The sequence below is a fragment of the Panthera pardus genome, unplaced genomic scaffold, assembly GCF_024362965.1.
Source record: "Panthera pardus isolate Hobbes unplaced genomic scaffold, ASM2436296v1 HiC_scaffold_12, whole genome shotgun sequence".
Taxonomy (NCBI): Eukaryota; Metazoa; Chordata; class Mammalia; order Carnivora; family Felidae; genus Panthera; species Panthera pardus.
This window is the reverse complement of record NW_026526677.1, coordinates 31029036-31055735: the sequence shown is the minus strand read 5'-3', so window position 1 is coordinate 31055735 and position 26700 is coordinate 31029036. Positions and strand designations below refer to the sequence as shown.

The 26700-nt window shown below is 36.2% G+C and overlaps 1 protein-coding gene across 1 annotated transcript in view; it reads left to right on the top strand.

The window, feature by feature from the left end:
• The window catches only part of LOC109271052 (uncharacterized), a 47071-nt gene that overhangs the window by 15490 nt on the left and 4881 nt on the right, over positions 1-26700 (top strand). The window contains exon 5 of the mRNA XM_053900616.1: positions 23841-23947. The gene's annotated coding sequence lies outside the window, so the exon portion shown is untranslated. The remainder of the gene's footprint in view (positions 1-23840; positions 23948-26700) is intronic.

Sequence of the window (26700 nt, the reverse complement as noted above, 5' to 3'; positions counted from 1 at the left end):
CCTCTTACCTCAGACAAGATAAAGTTCGCCCTATTTGTCCTTTAGTAGAATGAGTACACTTCAGTATTTTTGTGAGTATCAAACCCAAGATATTAAAAGTGGTCATAACTTTAATCATTTAAAAATATACTTATGAAGTTCTAGAACCCAGCAGGTTCCCTCATACCATCTCCTGTTCATAGAAGTGGAAATATATTTTCCTCAGCATATGTCTATGAGATTCATTCATGTTATAAATGCAGTTTTTTTCCATTGCTGTGTATTGTTCCCCTGTATAGTGATATCACTATTCATTCTACTTTGATGCATTTTTGGGTTATTTTAAGTTTTGGCCTTTAAAAAAAAAAAAGCATGGAGCCCAACATGGGACTCAAACTCATGAATATGAGATCAAGACCTGAGCCAAGATAAAGAGTCAGATGCTTAACCAACTGAGCCACCCAGATGCCCCTAAATTTTGGGCTCCAATGGACAAAGCATCTATGAATATTCTTGTAAATATGGTTTATAAGTACTTATTTCTTTGGGGTGTGAACCTATAAATGGAACTGCTGAGTCATAGTGTATACATTTTCCTAAAGTAGTTCAACCAATTTACACTCCCACTATTATATGAAAGTGTATACAGTTGCCCCACACTATCTTGGAATTTTTAGTACTTTTAATTTAATTTTATTTTATTTTTTTATTTATTTTTTTTTTTAGTACTTTTAATTTTAGTAATTATGGTGGAGTAATGGTGTCTCATTGTGACTTTGATCTGCATTTCCCTAATGATTAATGGTGGTTAATAAAGTTAAACTTCTGTAGTATGCTCAAAAAATATATATAGTTATGATAGATTATTTTTAATACTTCATTTCTAGAGTAGTTTTAGGTTTGCCACAAAATTGAGAGGGAGGTACAGAGATTTCTCAGATACCTCTGCCCCACACATGAATAGCCTCTCTCATCAACATTGCTCACTAGAATGGTACATTTTTTTACCAAGGATAAACCTACATTGACACATCATAATCACCCAAAGTCCATAGTTTACCTTAGGGTTCACTCTTGGTGTTGTACATTCTATGTGTTTGGGCAAATGTACAATGACATACATATTATCTATTATTATAATATCATACCAAGGATTGTTGCTATCCTTTAAAACTTCTGTGCTTTGCTTATTCATCTCTCTCTCTCCTTCCACCCCTGGCAACCACTGATTTTTTTATTGTCTTCGTAGTTTTGCCTTTTCCAGAATGTCATATAGTTGGAAGTGTACAGTATGTAGCCTTTTCCAATTGGCTTCTTTTACTTAGAAATCTTCACTTAAGTTTCCTCCATTTAAGTCCTGAGAGCTCATTTCTTGTTAGCACTAAAGAATATTCCATTGCCTGGATGATAGTTCATTTCTAAACGTGGAATTTTCCCAGCTTCTAAAGGAAACATGAGCTTCATTTATAAAAAGTGTGCCTTAGCATTGAGTCTCAGATCCAGACCTCACTAAGTTCTCCTAACTTTCAGGTTGCCTACAAGAGAGGTAAGAGAGAGGATAGGAGGAGGAAGATAATGTCACTGGCCTTAGCTGTGATATGTGTGGGGGATTTGAAGGCAAATGAAATAGGGATCTAGGTAGATTGGGATATTTACAAGGATATTTCCTTCTTATCATAATAGACAGTAATCTCCATAAATTATATGGAATGAACCAGTTTATTTACCTTCTCACTTCTTAAATCTGATTCTTCTCTTTCTCCCACCATCTCTTATCATAAGTGGACATTGTTAGTTACTTACTGACCATCCTTTAGCATCACAAATTGAAACAGCATTACAAATTGAGTGGCCTTGTACCTGGACACCACCATCCTTATTCTAAAAGCCTCCTCATGTGTCCCCCTGCTTCTACTCTTATTCCCCTAAGTTCTTTCTTCTCATAGCTCTTATCTTTTTAAACTTAAGTCAGATCATTCCACTATCCTATTTAACTGACTTTACCAGGTATTGAGAATAATGTCCAAACTCCTTACAAGGACCCACAAGGTTCTAAGGACCAGGCAATGCCTCCATCTCTGACCTTACACCGGCTGCTCTCTTTTAATACATCAAGTCCTTTCCACCCCCAGGGGTTGTAGTAGTTCTGTCCCTTGTAGTTCCTTTTGCCTGGGAGACCTGACCTCAGTCCTTTGGGTGATTGAATCCTTCTTATCATTTAGGTCATCAGCTAAACGTCATGGGCCCTTCTTGCCCACAGTCACCATCACAGCGTCTTGTTTTATGATCTCCATGCCATAGATCATTATCTGAAATACTTGTATTTACTTATTGTTTAATTTTTTAGAATGAAATATTTTTTAAAATTTTATTTTAGAAAGAGAGAGCACGTGAGCAGGGAGGAGGGGCACAGAGAGAGAGAGAGAGAGAGAGAGAGAGAGAGAGAGAGAATCTTAAGCAGGCTCTATGCTCAGCACAGAGCTCAACGCAGGGCTCAATCCCAGGACTCTGGGATCGTGACCTGAGCCAAAATCAACGGTCTGACGCTCAACCAACTCAGCCCCCCAGGCACCCCAAATGAAAGCTTTATAATGCAGGAAGCTTTTCAGTGTTCTATCCCCAAAGCTTAGTAAGTGTGCAGTAAATGTTAAATAAAAGAAAAGAAGGAGGAAGGAAAGAAGGAAGAAGCAGGGGAAGGAAGGAAAGGAGGGAAGAAAAGGATTGAATATGATTGCACTCAATCTATAAGGAATCAAAATACATTTTTAGACTCACAAGGTACTAGCTGAGAAACATGAATCTAGGTTAGTACCTTAGAAATATGATGAAATAAACACCTGAAATAAATTTTTTAAGACACATGATTTAATAAACTCATGGATGACATAACCTATTTCTAATGGTTGCACTAGCTTCCTATAACATTGTACCCTAGTTGGATAGAATTGTCTATAAGTAATGGGAAACTTTAAAAAGTAGCATCAACTTTTTAGCAGAATGATTGGGCATAGTCTTTGGTGCCAACAGGCCTAGGTTTAAAAAGCAGCTCTGGTATTTACCAAATATAAACCTTGGGCAGTTTGCCTAACTTTTCTGGGCAGTTTTCTCATCTATAAGATGGGACTAATGCTAGCCTCTCCCTCATAGTGCTCTTGCCAGGACTAGACAAGTTTGCATGTCAGGTTGCTTAGCACAGCTCTTCCACAAACTGAGGATCTTTCAAATCTCCACAGTTATTAAAGTGTTTTATATTATACATGTTATCAACAGATTTTCTAAGTGGGCACTTGGCTTTCCGACGTACAGAAAGACCAAACGAATGAGTCACTCAGCATCGGGTCCACAGGCAATACTTGATACTCTATTCTCGGGGCCTTGGCAGTATATTCATTTCTCTTTAATAATGACAGTAACACTTTCTTCAGCTGCCAGCCAGGCATGCCTGCTAGGTCTTTCTTCCCTTTCTGTAAAGCTCTATTTTATCACAGCTTCACATATGCATCTGATTTGCTCTCTGCTCTATGTTGCCGCCGCTATGTAGAATCTGTTTGATCTTGATGAAACTACAGGGGAAGGGATGGAAATTTAACAGGATCCCACAGACATTCTTTTTCTCCCCTTCCAACTGGGTTGGGTATCTTGAAGATAAAAATAAAGAAGCATTATTTTCAGGCTGATTCCTAGAGAAGGTTTCAAGTGAATTCAACAGCCAGTAAAAGGTATACAAAGGGCTACAAAACTTGGCGATTATAAATATGTGTTTAAAAAATGCTTATGAATAAAATGTAACAAAAAGCAGATGCTGACAGAGGCAGAGAATAAATTACCTAATCTCTCCTAAACTCTTAGAGCAAGCCACCCTTATGCACCCCACACTATGGAATTTCCATGGAGAAAAGATATAAAGGCTCCCCTTAGACCAAAGTTCTGAATTGGATTGAACCCTAGTTTTACAATTCCATATTTTCCTGATATTTTTGTGGTTTGTGTTATATGCTCATAACAGCCTATCATGAAATGAAGCATAAGCAAGGGAAAAAATGTTTCCCATGATACACTAAGGCCAAGGCAAGGGGAAAAAAAAGGAATAAGGAAATGAAATTTAGAGTAAAGTTAATTCTCTTGGAACATGAAAAGCATAATTTTTCATGTGATAAATAGCTCTTCCCCAATAAACGTGGTATAATTGTAAATCTTTCAGCTGTAGACAAAAGTTACAGATGAATCATGCCATCATAGGGTAGCTCATTTGGCAATTCAGACTTAGATTCAAGGAACATTTACTATATGCCAAGTGCTGTGCTAGACGCTGCCTCATGTTATCTCACTTATTTCTCACAATTACCCTACAGAGAAAGCATAATTGTCAGCTTTTGTTATATGAGGAAACTGATGCTCAGAGAAGTGAGTTCACTTGTGCTTAGTAGCACAGCTTAACATGCCAGCTCTGAGACTCACACCTGAGTCATTGGATTCCAAGTGATTTGACAGACATACTCAGATCTATCTATGATGGGAGAGAAATGAACACTGGCGAGTTGGAGACCAGAGGGTGTTGAAGAAAAGAGGTTATAGATACAAGTAAGGCTGTGAGGTTTAAAACAAAATTCTCAGAGAAACAGAAGAGGGATTGCTCTGCTGCCTCAATTTATTATCCTCTCCCTAAATGTGGGTGATCTCAAGGCTCCATCCTCAGCTCCTCTCTACTTCCTTCCTCAGGGACATCATCCACTTTGCATGCCACCTCCATGCAGACAATTCTTAGTTTAGTACTTCTAGTTTTGACCTCTTTCAAGAGCTCCAGACACATCTCTCTTATCATTTCTTATATTTATACCTTTACCTTTTACTATGTTTGGCTAATTTAAACTCTTTCCTGCTGCCTGGGAGAGATTCTTATTGTCTCCTGCTTGTCTAGATATTCAGAATACACTGTCTCTCTTGTCCTACCCTTATCTCCAACCATTAAATCCTGCTTGAGACTCAGGATCCAGCTCATGTGCTGCCTCCTTCAGGAAGTCTTCCCTAACTAGATTCCCAGTTAGATCTACATTTTTATTCAGTAATACTTATTGTCTGTCCACCTTCCAGCAGCATTTAACAACCCCTCAAGAGTAGGACTGTTCTTATTCATCTGTACACCTACCCTCTTATTTATCGTTCACACACTCAGCTTCCTAAAGCACCGTGTTTGAATGTGATTGGATTGAACTGTGTCTGTGTTCTTCCCTGCAAAATTGTTAGAGATAAGGGTTAAGGTCAGAACTTAAACTTTCTCTTAATCTCTATAAGTCCCTGATCCAAGTTCTTCTATGTAATGCACAATTGATAAATGAAAAAAATAAGCTACTTATAAAATCTTAGCTGAGAAAGGATCAGAGATTTGTTGAAGGGATTTTAAGCTCAGAATTCACAGAAGCAAGGAACTAATTGGTGTTTTCATGTAGTTACAGATGAACAACTTGAGCCTATACTGGATTTCTTCTCTGTATATAAATTGTATAATGGTAATTTTTCACGTTCCAAAAGTAAAATGATTTCAATAAAGGTGCATATGAATATAGAAAGAAATAACAGGGCCAGACCACAATCTGAAACCTGAAATCTAAAGAGGAAAATTCCCTTTAAACCCTTAATTGTAAAATGTAGATCACTAACAGTGGCACCCTTCTACAGGGGAACATCTTAAGTATTTTTTTAGTGAATTAAGACAACACAGACTTATTATCTCACAATTTCTGTGGGCCTAGAATTCAGTGAGCATAATTGAATGTTTTGGCTCTGGGTCTCCCACAGGCTGCAGTTAACTTAAGGCTCAATTAGGGGTGGATCTATTTCCAAGTTGACCCCAGTAGTTGTTGGCAGGATTCATTGTCTCACGCTGGTTTTGAACTGAGGGCCTCAGAAGTTTCTCAAAATCTACTCACTGTGGGCCTCCCTGGAATACTTGCCACATGGGCCTGTCCATACTGGTAGCTGGCCTTGTCAGAGCAAGCAAGAGAGAGGACAAGTAGGAAGATGGAAGTCATAGGAAGTGGTGTCCCACCATTTTTGCTGTATTCCATTCCTTCAAATCAAGTCACTAGTTCCAGTCCATACACAAAAGAGTGAGATTACATAAGTGCACGAATACCACACTTCTCCACTGGTCACTTGGCCTCACTAGGACATCTGAGACCATGATTCTCCCACATGGGCTCTTGCAAGGTGCTCTAATGAGAAGGCAGGTGGAGTAATAATCATAACTTGGAGGTATGTGAGGTAGGTTAGCCAAAGCAAATTCTTCTCCGGGTACATACACTGGTAGAGTAATGAGAGGGGAAAGTCACATCAAATGTTGCCCCAGTATCATTAGTGGAAATTGCTTTAGACAATGAATTGATTCATTTAAGCATTTATATCATCCATATATGGCACAAGAATGATGATGATGATGATGATATGTTATTATTATATAATAACGTTTACTATATTATTATATTAAAATTATATTATTATAGTTATTATTAGTATTACCAAGACAACATTCTAACCACATCAAAGGAAATATGCTAAACCTTTCTACATTTATGCCTTAATGGGGCCACTTAAGTTTTCCGTATTCTTATCTATGTTTTGACCATATGTATACATTTTCTTATATATTGTAGTGAAAATGTAATTTTTTGTTCTCCTTTCTTTCATTTAAAATTACATCATATTATAGGAAGTTCTGTGAGAGATGACCTAAATTAGATTTAAATTATATTTAAATTTAAGAGAAACTACCTTTAGCAAATTAAACAAAAATAAGCAAAAAAAGTTAAAATAGCAAAGATATGATAACATTGAAATATTTAGTAGAACAAAGCTCATGCCTCAAACTGAATAGTATCATCTATAACAGAAAAATTTGGACCAAGTTGAAATAAGACACAGGGAATTTATAATGATGAAGGATCCAAACCATGAGATATAGCTACCATTTACCTATAGGCACCATTTATATATGGTAGACAACTAGTAAATTAGAACATTTCTAAAATTAACAAAATATATTGATAGTGTATTTTGTTTTTATCACATTCTCTCACTCTAGAAGACAATTCAGCAGATAAAAAACAAGTAAATAAATAAAGGAATAACTAATATAGTCAGGATGATCAGTAGGTCTTAAAATGAAGAAAAGCCACCCTTTGCTCAAGTGGCATAAAGAAAACAGTATATTTCCCGAAAGTAGCAATAATACAAATTAGATTTTCTAATCACAAACATTAAGACATTTAAAAGAAAGCAGAAAATTTTAATTATCTACTAACTAAATTCTGTCAAAAGTAAATCAATAGTAAAAACAGAATAACTAGAAAATGTAACAATAATAGTATATTTTAGGTTATGAACTACAGTCAAAGATGTACTCAGAGAACACTTCATAGCAAAAAAGAAAGGAAGGAAGGAATGAAGGAAGGAAAGAAAGAAAGAAAGAAAGAAAGAAAGAAAGAAAGAAAGAAAGAAAGAAAAAGAAAAGAAAAGAAAGGGAAAGAAAGAAAAAGAAAGGTTGATTCCCTTTAATTAAAATTGATTTCATTTTTTTATGTTCATTTATTAATTGTGAAAGAGAGTGTGCATGTACATGTGAGCAGGGAGGGAGGGGCAGAGGGAGGAGAAAGAGAATCCCAAGCAGGCTCCAGTGCAGTTAGCATGGAACCCGGCATGGGACTTGAACATATGAACTGTGAGAAAATGACCTGAGCCGAAATCAAGAGTTTGACACTCAACTGACTGAGCCAGCCAAGCATTCCTAAAACTGATTTTAAAACTAAATTTGAGAATTTAGAGAAAGAACAATATATTAATCCAAATAAATCAAGAGGAGTGAATGAGGATAAAAGCAGAAATAATTTAGAATAAATTAGAGAACAGAAAATTTATCAACAACTCTAAGAACAGGTTATTTGGCAAAAGTGGGTATATGAGGATCAGGCTGGGGAGGTACAGGAGATGAGAGGAGTAAGGGAACAATGAAATAGGTAAATAACTACTTAGCCTAGCTTTTTCTGTTTTTTAAGGTGGACACAACTAGTATACTAAATTAAGAATGATTAAAAGAAAAAGAACATAGTTTATTTTTAAAATAAGTTAAAATAATTATAGAATAAGAATATTTTGCACAATTCTATAAAAGACATGTTTTTAAAATTTTTTTATTAACATTTATTTATTTTTGAGAGAGAGAAAGAGAGAAAATTCAAGTGGGGGAGAGGCAGAGAGAAAGGGAGACACAGAATCTGAAACAGGCTCCAGACTCTTGAGCTATCAGCACAGAGGCCAATGTGGGGCTCAAACCCAGGAACTGTGAGATCATGACCTGAGCTGAAGTCCGATACTTATCCAACTGAGCCATCCAGGTACCCCAAAGACATAAGTACTATTTAAACAAAATTTTTTAAAAATTGACTCAGACAGGGGTGCCTGGGTGGCCTAGTGGGTTGGGCATCCAATTCTTGATTTAGACTCAGTTCATGATCCCAAGGTTGTACGATCAAGCTCCACATCAGGCTCTGTGGTTAGTTAGCATGGAGCCTGCTTGAGATTCTCTCCCCCCTCTACAACTTGCACTCTCTTTCTCTCCCTAAAATAAAAATATAAATAAATAAATAACTCAAATAGACACACATATCCTAAATGGAACAAAAACAGAAAAGAAATTAGGAACTTTGTTTTTTAAAAAAAATTGCTCTTGGAAAAACTGAACAGCCACATGCAAAAGAATGAAACTTGATTCCTATCTTACACCACACAGAAAAATCCACTTAAAATAGATTGAAAACTTGAAGGTAAGACCTGAAACCATAAAATTCCTGGAAGAAAACATAAAGAAAGAAAACATAGTTTAAGCCATTTGATAACCAGTTTTGTAATTATTTTTTTTAATTTGACACCAAAAGCAAAGGTTACAAAAGCAAAAAATAAACAGGTGGGACTACATCAAATTAAAAGTCTTATGCATAGCAAAGGAAACTGTCAACACAATGAAAAGGCAATCTATGGAGTGGGAGAAATATTTGCAAATCATATATCTGATGAGAGGTTAATGTCCAAAATATCCCAAAAAAAAATGCAAACAAAAAACAAAACAAAACTCATACAACTAAATAGAGAAAACAATATGATTAAGTTGGGCAGAGAATCTGAATAGCCAGTTTTCAAAGAATACATACAAAGGGTCAACAGGTACATGAAAGGTGCTCAACATCACTAATCATCAGAGAAATGCAAACAAAACCACAGTGAGATGTTATCTCACACCTGTCTTAATGGCTAGTATCAAAAAAGTATCAAAATAAAAAGCTTCTGCTCAGTGAAGGAAAAATCAGCAAAACTAAAAGGCAACTGACAGAATGGGAGAAGATATTTGCAAATGACATATCAGATAAAGGGTTAGTATCCAAAATCTATAAAGAACTTATCAAAGTTAACACCCAAAAAAACAAATAATCCAGTGAAGAAATGGGCAAAAGACACGAACAGACATTTCTCCAAAGAAGACATCAGATGGCCAACCGACACATGAAAAAATCCTCAACATCACTCATCAACATCACAAATCAAAACCACAATGAGGTACCACCTTACACCTGTCAGAATGGCTAAAATTAACAACTCAGGCAACAACAGATGTTGGCGAGGATGCAGAGAAAGAGGATCTCTTTTGCATTGTTGGTGGGAATGCAAGCTGGTGCAGCCACTCTGGAAAATAGTATGGAGGTTCCTCAAAAAACTAAAAATAGAACTACCCTATGACCCAGCAATTGCACTGCTAGGTATTTATCCAAGGGATACAGGTATGCTGTTTCGAAGGGACACATGCACCCCAGTGTTTATAGCAGCACTATCAACAATAGCCAAAGTATGGAAAGAGCCCAAATGTCCATTGATGGATGAATGGATAAAGAAGATGTGGTGTGTATATATATATATATATATATATATATATATATATATATATATATCTCCTCCCCCCACACACATATTACTCGGCAATCAAAAAGAATGAAATCTTGCCATTTGCAACTACATGGATGGAACTGGAGGGTATTATGCTAAGCGAAATTAGTCAGTCCAAGAAAGACAAATATATGACTTCACTCATAGGAGGACTTTAAGAGAAGGGAAGCAAAAATAATATAAAAAAAGGGAGGGAGACAAAACATAAGAGACTCTTAAATATAGAGAAAAAACAGAGGGTTTTTGGAGGGGTTGTGGGAGAGGGCGATGGGCTAAATGGGTAAGGGGCATTAAGGAATCTACTCCAGAAATCGCTGTTGTACTATATGCTAACTAACTTGAATATAAATTAAAAAAAAATTAAATTAAAAAGATAAGAAATAACAAGTGCTGGCGAGGATGTGGAGAAAAGGGAAACTTTTTGCACTGTCAGTGGGAATGTAAGTTGGTGCACGTATGGAGTTTCCTCAAAAACTTAAAAATAGAACTACCATATGATTTTGGAATACCACTTCTGTTATCTGTCCAAAAGAAATGAAATCACTATCTCAAAGACATACCTGCTCCCCAAAATGTTCATTAAAGCATTATTTACAATACCTAAGATATGGAAACAACCTACGTGCCTAGTGATGGATGAACGGATAAAGCGTGAGATAGATATACCCATACAATTTGAAAAAAAGCTTTTAAGAAATGCACTTAGGCAAGATATTTCATGGATGACTTTTTAGAAACTTAAATAATTTTTACACTTTTCCAGTGTTTCCCCAAATCTTATATATGCACACTGATATCAAGAATAAAATACTTAACATAGGAAAATAAAACTATAATTTCACTCACTTGTGAATAGAACTGTCAATTTGCATATATAGTACCTTAAAAGAATAATACATTATTACCAGGTGTGGTTCCTTCCAGAAAACCAAAGATGACCCTATATTAGAACATTACCACAGAGATGAACAGCTGTGCATTAACAATTCTTGATCCCCTATCCATGTTGTATATTTGCAGGTGGAAATTAGCTGTTTAACTGGAACTGTATTCCCCAGCTATCTTTGCAATTAAGTTTGGCTGTGTGATCAAGTTTTAGGCAATGAAATGGGAACAAACGTGGCATGTGCCACTTCAAGGTATCTTATATGAGGTATTTCTCCATGCTCTTATTCCCGGTTAGACAGTGAGACTAGAAATGATTCTAGAACCTGAGAAGCTATATTTTGAAGATGGTAGAGCATCTGTCAATCTGGCTATCTGAAAGATTATGTGGAAGAGGATTGCCTTAACTTATTAATTTCTCCAGTTCTGCCTCATAAAAGTAAACTTGTATTTGAATTATTATACTCTGGATGTTCATTGCAGAAGCTAGCCTACTCTAACTAATAATATATCTATTAATGTAAATTGTATAGATAACAAAATAGACACAATTATTAATAAATTCTTATACAGTTTTTTGATAAAATTCAAATTTTCATCATTGATGTCAGCTATTTCTGACGTCCAACAGATTCTCTGACTTTGTTCCAGTTTGGCTGTCCATTCTGATGACCAAACCTCCTGATGACTTTCCACCCTTTTGCTTAAGTGGAATGACCTAGCTTCCATAACTTGATACCATGGCCCAGTTAATACAAAGCTAAAATAACTAAATGTACAGTTTTAAGGAATAATTTTATTTTCTCCTAGGCAAGCAGAATACTTTCCTCCTTTAATCCAAAAAGAGTACAGAATAAATTCATTAGTATTCTAGCACTTGCAAGAATAAGAGCCTGTTAAGATTCTGCCTTCAAATATAATGTCACCTATTCTATTACCAAGCAGCAAGAAATGGGTTTTGGTGATCAATTGGCATATGTTGTTTTGATACAATCACTCATATAACAAGACCAGTAAATGAAGCAAATACCGTCCCCCTCAGGTAAAAGAACCCAGAGCATTGTCAACATCCTTTTGGCAGATAATAATAGCCCTTCGTTACCGAGGCTTGTGTACTATTACATAATGTTCTGTGACTTAATACACCCATAGCATTTTTAACAACCGTAAACTTCTCCTAGTTATAACCACAAATTGATACATAGCTAGTTTCTTCTATGAAAACCATTATGGGTCCACAGCAGCCTTCTTCATGGAAATAATTCCTACTTCAGAAATTACAAAACCTGCAGAAGAGCAGAGAAATTTCCATTGTGTTCTACAGAATTATCTCTACTGGAAGTCTTTACAAGAAAACAAGGTTAGACATGCTACTGAAAGACAGATTTAATGTTTATATTATTTAAAATATGCTATTACCAAACCCTTTTGCTACAAATGTTTTGAAATGCTTTCAAGGAATCTTAAGTTTTCCCTTATAGAATATTGGTTTGTGAGCAAAAATCGTTGGAAACATGCTTGTAATTCATGTATCAAAGAGAATTTCAAGAGCCTTTGGCTCAGTTGTGATCACTGACATTCAGCATCCTGTACTACTCGTATTGCAAGACATTGCTCATTTATCAAGTTAAAATTAATTAGAAATGTTTGCTCATCTTGGAGAACACTCACAGAACAAGTTACTTGCAACCCAAGGTTTTACTGTAGTAATTTCCTGACTTGATGTGATTTCTATAATCAGGCACTTTTTAAAATATATATATATATATATATATATATATATATATATGTTTTAGAGAGAGACAGCACATGAGCAGGGGAGGGGCGGAGAGACAGGAAGACAGAGAATCCCAAGCAGACCCCACTCTGAACTCACGAACTGTGAGATTATGACCTGAGCTGAAATCAAGAGTCAGACATTTAACTGACTGAGCCACCCAGGCGCCACCCCCCACTTTTTAAAAATATTTATTTGGGGGCGCCTGGGTGGCTCAGTCGGTTAAGCGTCCGACTTCGGCTCAGGTCATGATGTCGCGGTCTGTGGGTTCGAGCCCCGCATCGGGCTCTGTGCTGACAGCTCAGAGCCTGGAGCCTATTTCAGATTCTGTGTCTCCCTCTTTCTCTGCCCCTCCCCTGTTCATGCTCTCTCTCTCCCTGTCTCAAAAATAAATAAATGTTAAAAAATTTGTTTTCTAATATTTATTTATTTATTTATTTATTTATTTATTTATAAGAGAGAGAGTAAGGGAGGGACAGAGAGAGAGGGAAACAGAAGACAGAGTGTATGAATCAGCCACTGTTGAAAACAAGTGACAGAAGTCCATCTCAAAAAGGTTTAAGAAAAAAAGTGGTATAATTTATATTGATAATGTAACTAAGAAGTCCAGCCTAAGCTAGGTTGGATCTAGAGACTCAAATGTTGTCTTGTTTTTAGATAAATTCTCCTCATGTGGTAGCAAAAATGACAACTGTCAATTAATTCTAGTTTTACATAATACTTAAAGCTACAGATCCAACTGTAAAATTGTTTTGAACTTTCCAATTGATGTCATCAGTTTTATAGCCATCCTTGAATCAATCACTATGGTGAGTGGATGCAATGTACTAATTAATTGGTCAGGTCTTATGATTAGCTCTGTGGCCAACCTTCTGCACCAAAATATGTGTAATGGATTCTCCATGAGAAAGAGGACTCTGTCAGCAGAAGGTGGGGGTGGTGATGAAGCACAAAACTTTGAGCTGACTAAAACTTTAGCTATCACAGTCCACAACAGTTAATTTTATTTTAATTAATATCAAGACTCCTAAGGGGGAAAAGCACCATTATTTCAACTAACATTAAGAAATTGTCATTTCTGAAACTTGATGCTGCTCTCTCTGTAGGGACCTTATTTGTTGCTGGCAAGACTTACACCTCTTTTAGTTATAGTTATTCATCAAGTTGTCTTCTAAAATTCACTTTGACCAATCAATTCCTATGTGGGGAGTCTGTGAATCCAATAAAAGGACTGTCTGATGGTTGGGTAGTCCTTTTTTCCATTTAAAGCTTTCTGGGCAATAAATGAATAAAATGCGACCACGACTCATTTAACAACATACCCCAATCCACTGAGCTAATCAGTCCAGAAGGTCAGCAATAATTATGATTCAGATGGACTCCAGGAAGATTCCAAGAAAAAAAGAAAAGAAGGAAAAAAGAAGGAAGGACAGGAAGGAAGGAGGGGTAAAACCAATGTACATTTGATCCTTGAACAACACAAATTTGAACTGTCAAGGTCCATTTATATGTGAATTTATTTTTTATAAACACAGTACAGTACTGTAAATGTATTTTCTTTTCCTTATAATTTTCTTAATAATATTTTCTTTTCTTTAGTTTCCTTTATTGAAAGAATACATTATATCATACACATAATATACAAAATACATGTTAACCAATTGTATATGTTATCAGTAAGGCTTCTAGTCAACAGTAGGCTATTAGTAGTTAGTAGGCTATTAGTAGTTAAGTTTTTGGAGGAGTCAACATTATATAAGAATTTTTGACTCTGTGACGGTCAGCACTCGTAACTCCCATGTTGTTCAAGGCTCAACTGTATATCAAGTTATTTGTCAGATTCTCAGCCCATAATGTGAGGTCTGTAAGAAATACCTCATTAAAATGTGTTTTCAGTCAACCAAATATTGACTCTGGTCCCCACTTTAGTAGGCTGAAAGGTCATGTAACCTGGTTTGTTGTTAGATCATTCCCCATGCTCCAGAGTGTGCAAAACACCAGGATCAAAATGACACTAAGACTTCGGGAAGCCCCATCTGGTTTTCAGTCACCCATTCATACCAGTGGCCATACAGGCACCCATGATGATCCCAATCCATGTAGGCAAGAGAGGTTGCCCTGCTGCTTCCCTGTGAGGCTTCAGTCATATGACTCTTAAGTAAGGCTGGGAGGCCTACAAGGTGGCAGCCATTGTCCTCTGAGATTTCACCATCATCCCCAAAGCAACTGAATACTTGAGCATAGGTGCCCTCTTTTCTGGGGAGGCATAAACTTTCCTGTCTTCCCAATTTCTCAGAAGCTCCCCTCCCTGCTCAGTTTATTTCTGACTTATATACCTACTCCTGACTCCCTCTCTAGCAAGACACTAACATCCTATTTATGGCTTTGAGATCATAAAAAATAAAGTTTAACAGAACAGAAAAAGCATGATCCAGCTTCTGCTTTCTATAGAATATATTACAAATGTACCAAAAACAAGAAATTACAAAGCATGGTTACTACCTTAAAATGAGGATGAAGGGGAAAATTAAAGGAAAAAAAATCACCATTTCCCACTAGGTCATTTGCCCCATTTATTTGAAAGGAAACAGAAAAAGAAGAGAAAGAATGTGAAGTTTGGAAAATTTAAATAAATTGCCAAAACCCATCTGCCAGTAAGTGGTAAAATCTGGGTATTTTTTTTCCAGTACTTTTTTACTAACCTATCCTAAGATGATCCAAGTTGAGACATTTTAAAAATTAGAGTTGAACTCCACAATTAAAATCGTCAATTGATTTTATTACTCTTCGAATTGTTTAATTTTGTCAATTTTGTTGACAATTGCTTTAGAAATATCTTTGGATTTCTTGAAAAAAGTCTTGGTTTTAAGAACTTAATCATCTATTAGAAAAGTCTTTTAGAACTAAAACTTTCATAAATTACAATGGTATAGCTTAGGATTCAAAATGGTGAGGGTACTAGAATTTTAGGGGGGAAAAACCATCAAAAAATAAAATCCCTGAACTCCTATTTCTTATAATTCCCTGGTAGCAAAGTGGGATTTGAGAGTCTCCTTTTAGTTGCAATTGTTCCTAGCTGCCTTACTCATAAGGCATCAAATGCTGAAACTAAGTCACGTGGATAAATTTCCTACCATTAAATTTCTAACAGCAAAGAATAGATATGTGAATCCTCTGCTTTTACTATATATGTTCAAAGATCTGGGAAAGTTCCCAGAAAGTATGTGGGTTAGCTGAAGTCCAAATATGTGAGGGAAAACTGTGCTGTGAAGAATTGTTTAGCAACAAAGCTAAGACAAGAGTCATTAGTTCTTTACAATAATGAACCTATTTGATGATCACAGGCTCTGAATCCTAGAACCCTTAGGATTTCTCTGAAATTTAGAGCAGTGGAGATTCTGTTTAAGCAGAGAACAATCCTAGAAGAGAAATTAAGGGAGTTCATAGACCACTAGACAATATATTCTCTGCAAAATAAATAATGGCCTTGGTTTTAAGCTGTATTACAGAAATTCAGTAGAGTTGCATGATGCGTGCATTTAATTTACTAGAATTTCATATATAAAACAACTATATTTTTTAAAAAAGCCAGATCCTCCTGGTGATTGATTATAGAAGATTTTTCAAAGTCATTTTGACTTTACTCAGTTTTTGACATAAGTTCTAAATTTTGAATCCGATCCCAACACAAGAGGATGTTGCTGCAGTGTTGTTGACTAAAACTAATGCTGGCTGCGGGACAGGATGCATTTCAAAGACTGCACTTAATCTCAATTTAAGTGAATCTTACTTACCTCATCTGCAAAGTCAGGGTACAATGTCTGTTTTCTTACCATCATATTAGCCCTTCTCTAAAAATCATATTACATAATAAATATGAGAGTATTTGATTAATTCTCAAAATACCATTTAAATTTGAGCTACCAGTTATTTACATGGTGGTTAATGATATTTTTATTCTTATTATAATCAGTACCCTCCTTTGAAGATTCAACCAAATCTTGCAAGGGTTTGTAAAGTTTAAAACAATTTGCACTAACTGTAGTCTGTTCAAAGGGCCCTTTACAGTCTCTTGGATCTGCACCCTCAATCCAGTTCAGAGGATGAAGTTGCTATTAGTGTCTACTATTTGTTATTTTTGGTATTGCTACCTCTGTTTTCTTTCTTTTTTCTTTTCTTAATCTTCATTTATTTTTGAGAGAGAGAGCGCAAGCAGGGAAGGGGAAGAGAGAGAGGGAGACAGAGGATCCAAAGCAGGCTCTGCACTGACAGCAGAAAGCCCAACGTGGGGCACGAAATATGAGAACAGTGTCTGGTACATTATAAATGTTCCCCCCCAAATTGGGCTAATTAATTAATACATAGAGACCTCCTACTGGCCTCAAGCTTTATCTACTATAATATTTTTATCTCCCAACTTTCCATTTGATAGCACTGGTTTATATGCTCTCTGTATTTTAAAAATAGAATTCTTTAGGGGCACCTGGGTGGTTTGGTTGGTTAAGCTTCCAACTCTTGATTTTGGCTCAGGTCTTCATAAGGTTGATCCCTGTGTGTGAGATCAAGTCCTGTGTCAGGCTCTGCACTGAGAGCATAGAGTCTGCTTGGGATTGTCTCTCTCCCTCTCTCTCTGCCCCTCCCCTCTCATGCTCTCTCTCTCAAAATAAATATTTTTTTGAATATAACTCTTTAATGTATAGATTATCAAATCATAAAATTGATCTCATTAAATTATTGTTCTTCTTCAATTTCCTAATTCTTCTATTTTTTTTTCTTAAACTTGATAGTCGGCCCCAAATACAGAAAACATGGTTTTATCAATTGACCTATATTGTAATGTATAAAACATGTAATTTCAGGGGCACCTGGGTGGTTCAGTCCGTTGAGCATCCAACTCTTGATTTCGGCTCAAGTCATGGTCTCATGGTTCGTCAGTTCAAGCCCCATATCAGGCTCTGTGCTGACAGCGTGGAGCCCGCATGGGATTCTCTCTGTCTCTGTCTCTCTCTCTGCCCCTTCGCTGCTCGCACTCTCTCTCAAAATAAATATAAATGAATTTTTAAAAAAATTAAAACAAGCAATTGTTTGAATCAATCAATCTTAAGATGCATTCCAACATTTGGGCTCATATGATAGAACCCTCCCTTGCCAGGGAAAACACAGCAGACCTCATTTCTGGGAACTGTATTGTTTTCATTTCAGTTGTTGTCTTGGCAGTTGGCCATGGGGGTAACAAAAAAGGAAAATGCAAGCAAACATCAAAGGAGTTCAATGCTTTAGAAGTACCATTGCCATTGCCAATCTCCATCCCACCACTGGTATCTGTTCAGATTTTTAAATAAAGCCATGCTGTTTACTACAAGTTGTATTTTAAACTTGAAAGGTGCAATCAATATATAAAACTGCTCTCAAACCATGAAAATGGGCAGTCAACTTCAGGCCTTGCCAAATTTTAATCAGGGCTTCCAAAACTAACTGGCCCTAGCAACTGTTTTTTCCAGACCTCTCTCAAAGTAAGGAGAGAAGCTAAGAGTAAGTGAAAGGGCTTTTGTACATGAGAATCTACAGTGTATTTTTAAAAATTATTTAGAGAGAGAGAGCAAGAAAGAATGCACACACATGAGTGGGGGAAGGGCAGAAAAAGGGGGAGAGAGAGAATCCCAAGTAGGCTCCGTGCTGTAATCTTGAAGTCTGATGCAGGGCTCCATCTCACGAACTGTGAGATCATGACCTGAGCTGAAATCAAGAGTTAGTCACTTAACTGACTGAGCCACCCAAGTAGGTACCCAGAGAATCCACAATGTATTAATTTCAAAATTCCCTTCTCTGGACCCTTTGATTCTCCCCACATTGAGGTGAGCACTTCCCTTCCTTTTTCTTGTCCTTTGCGACGGAGTCTACTGCACCAAATCCAGAAGTACAAATGTAATTGTATTTGTGTCTTGTGCTTAAGAGGCAAAAACTCAATCTGCCCTGTTAAATAGAACTTAACTGAAACACTACCGTTTGAAACTCATTTTCTTTTGGGTTGTCAAATTTAGTGTTCTTTCTCTCCCCTTTACTCTTACGGGATTATTTAAGATCCTAGGGAAATTACTTGTCATCCTAATATAAGGAAACCGTGGCTCTCCTTGTATCCATGGCTGCTTGGCATGTTGTCCATCCTAATGGACAGAGGCAAAAATTTCACTCAGGAAATTTTCAGTCTCCCCTCCTCATCCTTGCTAACTCGGGCCATGGCTCTGTTCTCATTCCCATTTCTAAGTTCTAAAACCCAACTGTACCCTTCACCCTGGCTATGGCTTGGACTTCTCCCTTTAAACTCTGCTGTGGGATCTTCTTGACCCATGACATACACATGGCAGGTACCCTGGCTCAATACCTCTGGGTTTTACACCTCACCCAGGCATGTCAAGACTTTTCCTATTTGACCTTTGTTCACTAATAAACTGGATTAATTCTGAATTTAGGCTGTTACAATGCTTCCCCAAATAACATTCTGCATTCTCCCCCAATATATACCCTAAAATGCACATATACCCTGTCCATTCTTTGGGATTCATCTGAGTCCAGGATAACTACTCAGGAAATCTGGTTAAGTAAAGCGCAAGTTCCAGTTGTATTTAACTGGTGAAAAAAGCAAGCATCTTTTTCTGTTTGATTTTTTTAAATTTTTTTCTAGTGGTTTTTTTTTTTTTTTTTTGAGAGAGAGAGAGAGAGAGAGAGAGAGTGTGTGTGTGTGTGTGTGTGTGTGTGTGTGTGTGTGAGCAGGGGAGGGACAGATAGAGAGGGAGACACAGAATCTGAAGCAGGCTCCAGGCTCTGAGCTGTCAAGCACAGAGCCCCATGTGGGGCTCGAACTCACAAACTACAGGATCATGACCTGAGCTGAAGTTGGATGCTTAACCGACTGAGCCACCCAGACACCCCAATTTCTGTCTGATTTTAAATTTTAGTTGTTAAGGGTGGAGGTGTTCTTTGGAGAGGATTTGAAGATGCTGTGAGTGAGCCTATGATATTCTGGTCCTCTAATTAAATGTCTTGCTAATGACAAGATTGTATGTCACCATCTTTTTTTAAACAGATATTTATGTGTTTATTTCATAAACTCACATTGTCTTTTCCCTTGAGCTGGTCTCTGTCAGTGCCATTAAGTAGGGGGTTTGGGCTCAGTTAGTCCTCAGTGTGACAGGGCAAAAACTCCAATCCAAAACAAGCCTGTAAGCTTTGTTGTTTCCTCTGAGGAATCAAAAATAGAAATGCACTTGGTGGAAGGCTGACCTGATAGGTGCCTGGGATACCTTTGAGCTTCTGATAAAGCAGAGGGTAGTCATGGACATAATATGCAAAGAATAAATGGGTTTATTTTTCTTAAGAGGAGAGGCAGTTTAAAATAGATTCTTTCTTTACTTACTCTTTGTAACATATTGTATGTTTCTTATGAAAGGATTTCTTTTCCCACATGAAAACTGATATTCTCCTGCTCTGATATTGTAGTTATAGAAATTCTGATATAAGAAAAATATTCCACTTCATTCCAGAATTGAGTTTTCTAAATCATTTGAGTCATCCCACAGTAGCTTGCAACTCTGTGGGTGCTAAAAAAAAATACAACAACAACAAAAAAAACCCAACTCTTTGTTGAATAATGCTTCTCCTGAAAAAGACCACATAGTAATTATCTTCTCCCTTTTAAAAGTGGAAAACAGTTACCCTTTGTAGATCCATAGCACCTACAGAGTTTAAAATATTCTTCAAGCAACTTGAAAATGTGTTACAATCCTAATCAGAAATAAAATTCAGTACTGTTCCCACTTCATAGGTATTAAAATGAGACATGGGGAAGAGAGTGCAGTCATTCAAATATAATAACTCATATTTATTGAGTCTTTAACATTTGCCAATCACTGTTCTGAATATGTACAAAGCTCACTTAACCCACATCACAATCCTATAAAGTTAGTACTATTATTATCCCCTTTTTACAGATGCACAAGCAGGTGTAAAGCAGTTGGGCAACTCACTTAAGGTCACATAGACAATACGTGTAGGCTTGAGACTTGAATGTAGGCCTCCTGAGTCCATTGCTAACCTTCTTAATACTATTGTATGTTACCTTTTTTCCTCCATCTTTTTTGAAATATAATTGACAAAATTGTAACATATTTAAAGTGTACAATGTGATTATTTTATATATGTTCACATTGTGAAAGGATTTCCACAATCAAGTTAATTAACACATCCAATACTTCATATAGTTACCTTTTCTATTTTTTTAAAATTTATGTATGTATTTTGAGAGAGCGCGCCAGCTGAGGAGGGGCAGAGACAGAGGGAGAGAAAGAATCCCAGGCAGGCTCCATGCTATCAGCACAGAGCCTGATGTGTGGCTGGATCCCATGAACTGTGAGATCATGACCTGAGCCACCATCTGGAGTCCAACACGTAACCAACTGAGCCACCCAGGTGCCCTCATATAGTAACCTTTATTACAATGAGAATACGTAAGACCTATTCTCTGAGCCAATTTCAAGTACACAATACAGTATTATTAACTAAAGTCACGCAGCTGAATATTAGATTACCTTATAACTGGAAATGTATATCCTTTGACTTATATCTCACCATTTCCTTCATACCACTCCCTCCCACCCCCCCACCCCCCCCCACCCCCCACGTAAGTCCTTGGTTGCTACCATTCTACTCTTTGTTACTATGAGTTTAACGCTTTTTAGGGTTTGGGTGTTTTTGTTGTTTTTTTTTTTAGGTTCCACATATAAGTGATACCATACAATACTTGTCTTTCTCTCTCTGGTTTATTTCACTTAGCATAATGCCCTCCAATTTCATCCCACAAATGGCAGGATTTCCTTATTCCTTATTTTCTGTGGCTGAATAGTATCCCATTGTGTGTATGTGCACACGTGCACATAGGCACATGCTCACATGCACATGCATGCATGGGTATCATATTTTCTTTACTCATTTATCCATTGATGGACACTTAGGTTGTTTCCATATCTCAGTTATTATGAATAATGCTTAAATGAGCATGGGAATACAGATATTTCTTTGAGATAATGATTTCAGTTCCTTTGGATACATATCCAGAAGTGGGATTACTAGATCAGATGATAATTTTATTCTTAATTTTGTGAGGAACCCCCATACTGTTTTCTATAATGGCTATGACAATTCATCTCCATCAAGACTGCACAAGTCCTTTTCTCCATATCCTTGCCAACATTTGTTATCTCTCACCTTTTTGATAATAGACATTCTGACAAGTGTGAGGAGATATCTCAGTGTGATGTTGATTTGCATGTCTCTGATAGGTAGTGATGTGGAGCATCTTTTCATATATTTGTTAGCTATTTATATGTCTTCTCCGGAAAAACGTCTATTCAGGTCTTTTGCCCATTTTTAAATCAGGTTATTTGTTTTTGTTTTTGTTTTTGTTTTTTTTGTTTTTTTGTTTTGTTTTTTTTTTGTTTTGTTTTGCTATTGAGATGTAAGAGTTGCTTATATATTTTGGATATTAACGTCTTACTGGATATATAGTTTGAAGATATTTTCTTCCATTCCATAGGTTCCCTTTTATTTTTATTTTTTCATTTGTTTCCTTTGCTGTGCAGAAACTTTTATTTTGATGTAGTCCCACTTATTTTTGCTTTTGTTGCCTGTGCTTTGGTGACATATCAAATAACCATTGCATTGACCAATGTCAAGAAGCTTTTCTCCTACATTTTCTTTTAGGATTTAATGGTTTCAGGTCCCACCTTTGAGTCTTCAATCTCCATTGTGTTGATTTGTGTGTATGGTACAACAGTGTAATTTTTTAAATGTGGCTCTCCAGTTTTTTCAAGGTCATTTTTCAATAAATTATATATTTTGGGCAACCTTGTTGAAAATTAGTTGGCATATATGTGTGGGTTTTTGTTCTGGCTCTTTATTCTGTTCCACTGATCTGTGTTTGTTTCTATGTCAACAGCATACTGTTTTTGATTACTATACTTGGTGATATAGTTTGAAATCAGGAAGTGTGCTACCTCCACCTTTGCTCTTCTTGCTCAAGATTGTTCTAGTTATTTGAGGTCTTTCATAATTCCACACAAATTTTAAGATTCTTTTTTTCTATTTCTGTAAAAAAAATGGCATTGGAGTTTTCATAGGGATTATATTCAATCTGTAGATTGCTTTGAGTAGTATGGATGTTTTAACAGTGTTAATTCTTATAATTCATGAACATGGGATATCTTTTCAATAATTTGTGTCTTCATCAATTTCTTTCATCAATGTTTTATAGTTTTCAGTATACAGTTTCATTTCCTTGGTAAAATTTATTCCGAAGTATTTTATTTTATTTCTGTTGCTATTGTAAATGGAATTTTTTTTTAATTCCAATGCAAGGTTTGAACTCACAAACTGTGAGATCATGACCTGAACCAAAGTTGGACACTCAACCAACTGAGCCACCAAGGTGCCCTAAAGCCAAACCAATTCTTGAAAAATTTAAACTGCAGGTGGGTCTAGATGTTCAGAAGACAAGTCTAGTGCTTGATGGTACCTGGTTTTAAATATATCTATACACATATATATTTGGTACCTGGTTTTATATATATATATATATATATGTATATATATATATATGTATGTATATACATACATGTATATACATATATGTATATATGTATATATATGTATATGTATATATACATATATATACATATATATGTATATATGTATATATATGTATATGTATATATATATATGTATATATATATATATTTGAGGCATCAGCAAATGTAGCCAGGCTTGATACTTTCTGGACATTATCCTCTATAAAAGAAACTCAAGGTTTTGAGTTTGAAATACCATTTATCCACTTTAAGGACCTTTGTCAAGGTAATTAGAGGAAATATAAATAAATATAAGAACCTACATTAACTTAATGCTTTACAGTTTACTGAATGTCTTCCTGTAGGCATCACATTTAAGAAAGGGAAGAGATGTATGATTTTTCATTTTTTATAGTTGAGGAAGCAGAGGCCCAGATAGTTTAAAAAGTCTTGTTTAAGGTCTCACAGCTGTGAAGTTACATGATTGCAATACAAATAAATTTCGTTTCTCTTTCAACTATGTATCTGGAATGGTTTAGCACTTGCCATTTATGGAATATTTTCATATTTGCATATTTATTGTATTCTTACAGTAGCCCCAGAGGGTGATGGTGTGCAGCATTTAAGAATATGGACTTCAACATCAGATTGACTTGGTTCAAATTCTGACTCTGCCCCTTACCATGTGACCGTAGACAAGGTACCTCACCTCTTTGGGTTTCAGTTTTCTTAGCTCTAAAACAGGATTATAATTATATCTATCTCACAGGGAAAAGGGAGGATGTGTTAGTATTAATAAATTAGATACTCTGAGAAAAACACTTGGAACAGTGCATGGTACAAAGTAATATATGTGAGTTTTTACACTCAGTGTATGCTAGTTCTTACATAGAGAAAGGATTATGTCCATTTTACAGATAAAAGGACTGTGGGTTCAAGTGAAATGACTTACCTATTGAGCTGGAATCCAAACTCAATTCTACTGATTCACAGTCTGTTCCTTACTACACCAGCTTGTGCTATGAAGAAATCTAGGTTTTACTGAATTCTATTCAAGTTGTAGCATTATATATAGACAAGGGTTCTACATCCGGTGTCCATCTGTGAATTTCAGGGTTTCTGAAAACCCTCTAAAATGGTACAGAAAATGTACCTTAGTATATTTTTCTAGAAAAGAATTCATATCTTTCATCAGATTCCTGAGAAAGTCATAAAGGTTAGGGGCCAATGATTGTGCAGGAGTACGGCATAATATTTAGGACTCTAGGCTTTGGCACTGCTTGAATTCAAATCACAAATATAACACTATAAGCTCTGTGACCATGGACACTTTGGTTCATGGACAATTTCTCTCTAACTTTATTTTCTCATCTTCAAAAGAAGCATGATAATTTGTAAGGATTAAATTAATTAATATGTATACAAACACTTAAAACACTGCTTGGCAATAACAAGCTCCATAGAAAGATTGCTGTTATTATAATTGTTATGATCAGGGGATGTTTAAATCCACCTGTTTGGAACCATAACCATTCTCTCAATAGCTTTGAAGATGATCCTCAATGACCCCAAACTCCTGGCTTAACATCATTGTGTAATCCCCTACTCTTGAGTGGATTTACTGATCAGCTTCTAATGAATCAAATATGGCACAAGTCATGGGATGTCACTTCTGATGTTAGGCTGTAAAAAGACTGCATTTTCTGTTTTAAATGTTCTCTTTCTCTTTCTCTTGGACTGCTCACTTTAGGGAAAGCCACCTGCCATATTACCACGTAGCCCTGTGGAGAGGTCCATATGAAAAGAAACAGAGAGGCTTCTGGCCAACAGTCAGCAAGGAAATGAGTCTCTCAATCTGATAGTCCCAAGGAATAGAAGCCCACATGAGTTAGCTTGAAATATTTTCTCCAGTCCAGTTTTCAGACAAGACTTCAGACCCAGCCAAAAACTTGGCTGCAATCTCATGAGAGAACTCAAGCCAGAGGCATCTAGCTAAATTTGGCCCAGATTCCTGACCCACAGAAACTGTCATATAATAAATATGTATTATTTTAAGCCACTAAATTTGGTGGTAACTTTTACACAGTTATATTACATATAATAGAAATGCAAAGTACTTTATAGACATTATCTCATTTAGAACTTACAACCAACCTACCATATAGGTATCACTGTACTGATTTATTGAGGAAGCCTGAAGAAATCAAATGACTAACCTGAACTGTTAGTGAATTTTGCCTGACTCCAAAGCCCAAGATCTTTCTTAGCTAGGTTATTAATTTCTTTTGTTGACTCATTTTTGAGACTACTTCTTATTCTGCATAGGTTTTATTTTTAATAATTAAAATAAGAACTACTGAAGTTATTCAAGAATGAACTTCAATCTACTTTTGAAACTTATTTCTGGTCTTTATTTAACCAGATATCGGAAGCCTGAGTAACTGTCACATAGCATTAGGTTTTCCAACATTTATGTTATTGGAAATAGAATCTAAGATTTTTATAAACATGAAATTATAGACTCTAAATCTGCACTCTTCACAATAGACTCTACATTATTATTGTTATTTATTTTTGTGGAACATAGCCCTTTTTTTTTAATGTTTATTTATTTTGAGAGAGAAAGAGTGTGCATGAGTGGGGAGGGGCAGAGATAGAGGGAGAGAGAGGATCCTAGGCAGACTCCACATGCTCAGCACAGAGCTCGATGTGGGGCTTGAACTCACAAACTGTGAGGTCATGACCTGAGCTAAAATTAAGAGACCGATGTTTAATGGACTGAGCCACCCAGGTGTCCCAAAACACAGCCCTTTAAAAAAGTAACTCATAGGGTGCCTGGGTGGCTCAGGTCATGATCTCATGGCTTGTGAGTTTAAGCCCCCATCTGTCTCTGTGCTGGAGCCTGTCTCAAAGCCTGGAGCCTGCTTCGGATTCTGTGTCTCTCTCTCCACCTCCCTTGCTTGTGCTCTGTCTCTCTCTCAAAAATAAATAAACATTAAAAAAAAATTCACTCATGTTTAAATTAATCAATGACCCTAAGTAAGATGGATAATTATCCATTGTCCATGGACTCCCATTCTCAAACAGAATTTCCCTCAATTAGTCAGTGGTCTCTTGACTCCAGGTTGTTTGATTTTCAGTCCAGCAGGCTGTCAGTTCCATCCTTGATTTCCTAGTGCAGGAAATACTTAAAGTTCTGGGACAGTTAATGACTCATGACAATCCATTTTAAAAAGCAATAGAACCCTTTTAAAATTGCAGTCAAATTTGAAGAAGGACTCTAAAGAAGAGGTATTTATGACTTCAGAATATAGCTCAGGCTTCATAAACCAATTCTTGACAAAATCTCTTCTCTCTGCCTTTTTGAAATAATTAGTGACTTTAACTCAATAGAATATTAAAATTTGATCTGTGGTTACTGTAGCAAATTGAGAACAAAATGAAAATCATTAA